Here is a 2814-nt window from a genome sequence, read left to right as displayed (position 1 = left end):
CCCCCCTTTTACTATTAACTGTACATTTATTTCTGTTACAAGAAACTTAATAATTATAAATCTAAGAAGGCAAGATTGCTAAGACACAAATATAAAAAAGTGACTTATCTGTTGAAAAACCAACAAGGGAAACAATCAAAGCTGCTCTTTTAGTAATTTGGGAATTATTATTTTCTTTTGGGTTTTAATGTAATATAAAATAATACACAGTCTTATGATGCTTTGATTTTGGATACATAAGCACACTTTTTTATCAGCTCAATAGTAATCATGGAAAAATATCCTTAATTTTATATACTCCACTCATTTGATCGTTAAAAAAACGGTTTTAGAGGACTAGTTGATATCTTTTGCATGTTTAGTATAAATTGTATTTGTCTAAAAAATTTTCGGGGGGCCCCCTAAAAAACGAAAAAAAAAATGCCGGGGGGGTCTCAGCGAATTTATCCCTAAATTACCTAAAAAAATATTCTTCACTTTGATCAATTCTACGGGAAGGTCGTACCAGATTTAGGAATTTCAGTCAGTTCTAAGCCTAGTACACCAACCGACGTCTTTGGGGTTCCTCGTGTTCCGGTCCTTTACGGGATAAACCCCCTACCGGGGTTTTTCCTTTATCCTAAGTGTTTGTAGTAGTGTGGTGTACATTCCCCAAATTTGTGTCGGATATCATGGGTCAAGGCTATAGAAAAAATGTTTTATTAAAAATTACGAAAAAGGGGAAGTCCCCAGAGAAAACAGAGTGTTTTACGAACGACTGTTGGCGAGGCCTGGTGAGTGTATGTGTGACAGCAGTTGACCTGCTCTTGCTCCTCCCGTGTTTGGGGGGCCCCGAATGCTAACTACCCCCCCCAACCCCCCCTAGGGGAGGGTTTGTTCCACTGAGATGGATTGAGAATATATTTTCGCCTCCCGACCCCGAGCTGATGACCGGGAATTCCAACCATTAAAACAAAAAGAGAAAAAAATAAGCCCCAATCACCTGTTTTCCATCACCCCAGGAGGTATATTAGACGGGCCCTTTTCCGGGAAACACGTCTACGTGATAAGTCAGATGGATGAGTAAGGTTAGCCAGCTGCCGCCCCTCCAAGAGATAGGCCCGCTAGACATGGTGCAGGGGAAATGGACATCCTCTCGCTACGTCTGGAGTGGAGAACAGCCACCACCTAAAGAGTACCAATTCTTTGGAAGATACATTCATCCAAGCTCCATTGAGGGTGCTCAGGGGTTTGGTCGCTACAAGTTCCGGGGTTAGGGCCACGTAGTAAATTTTGCGGGAAAGAACAGCTTGTTTGTCTGTGCAACTCACCAGACAACGGACTGTCCTGCAAGAAACAACGAGGACAACGACAACGAAGACACCGTCACCATTGTGAAGAGGTACATTAGGTGTGGAGTGCAAAGTGTGACGACCTGGCATCGTAACTGCCCCCTCAAATCGCCACGCGATACACTCCACCCAGTGTCGTGTGACGTCACCAACCCACAGGAATTCATCAACTCCCGGGGGCATTCCCCATCCCGGGAAAACAGTGCCAGGGATGCCAAGGGTGAAAAAGAAAGGGAAATGGGAGGAAAAAAAAACCCTTTAAAACAAGTTTTGTAAATAAAAAAATAAAAAAATTTTTGGGAAATAAAAAATAATACTGTAAAAGGGAAAAATATTTTTCTAATGGGGGCTGATGTTAAAAATACGAATAGGTCTCTGTATTATACATACCATAAACAATCATCTGAAAAGCGGTGACGGGGAAAAATAACGCCGACAAGATGTGCAGGAATGGAAGAAATTTTGGGGGCATCAAAGAATAATTGAAATTTGTATAATTCCCCTTTAAAAGAAAACGCACAGAAACTGTGCAAATAAAAAAGAGCAAAAACAAAATGTAAAATAAAAAAAAAGAAATATGCAGTCTAAGAGTTCATCAAAAACCCAAATTTTTCAAACAAATACTCTAGGGTGTATGGGAGGGCAAGAAAAAAATTCCTTCTTTCATGGAAAATCGTGGTGTCAACCATAAATTTAAAGACAGCTTTCCTATATTCTAAAAATAAAGTTGACTTATCTTTTTTCAAGAGCACTTCCATTAGCCCCTAAATAAAAAAATGCCAGAATTGTCTTACAGACCGGATCAGGCCTATTGTTTGCAGTGCACCATACCGCTAAGCGATCAGAAATCTGGTGAATAAAAGGGAGTTTCAGCATTTACTATTCAAAAAGCCTCTGGGTTTTTTTTGGCGGGGGGAGGGAACAAGTAAAAGGAAGGGCTTTTGTGCTGGAACTCAAAACATGCTTCCGAGCTAATCTGGACCACATTGCAAAAGTAAGAGATACCAGTTGATGTAGGCAAACTGCAAAAAAAAATAGACTTAAATTTCTATTCCCCTTCCCTTAACACACTTTATCACATTTTTAGACGGGTATAAAATTACACGTAAAAAATATTGATAAATTCTCCTGACATGACTAAAGGGGTCACTGATTTTTACAACCCTGGTTCTGTCCAAAAAAAACCTTCAAGGCCAACTCAATATGCTCCAAAAACCTAATGGTGGGTGACCCAAGGGTATTGGGAACAAAAGCAGTTCGGAGCTTTTGATTCTACAACAGAAAATACCCGCAAAAAACCTTATTCATTTTTAAGGCTAGCAAAATTCAGGTTTAAAAAAAAATTTCATTTCTTTTCAGAAATGAACACTGAACAAGGCAGGATTAATCAGGATTCCTCCTGTTTTGGACGATTTAAGGGGGAAAAACCCCTCACCGGGTTTTCCTTAAACTCAAATCGAGTTGGTCCCAAAAGGAAAGAGGG

Source organism: Penaeus monodon, chromosome 17 (assembly GCF_015228065.2).
Source record: "Penaeus monodon isolate SGIC_2016 chromosome 17, NSTDA_Pmon_1, whole genome shotgun sequence".
In the NCBI taxonomy this organism is placed as follows: Eukaryota; Metazoa; Arthropoda; class Malacostraca; order Decapoda; family Penaeidae; genus Penaeus; species Penaeus monodon.
The sequence above is the reverse complement of the archived record's forward strand: the minus strand, read 5'-3'. Positions refer to the sequence as shown.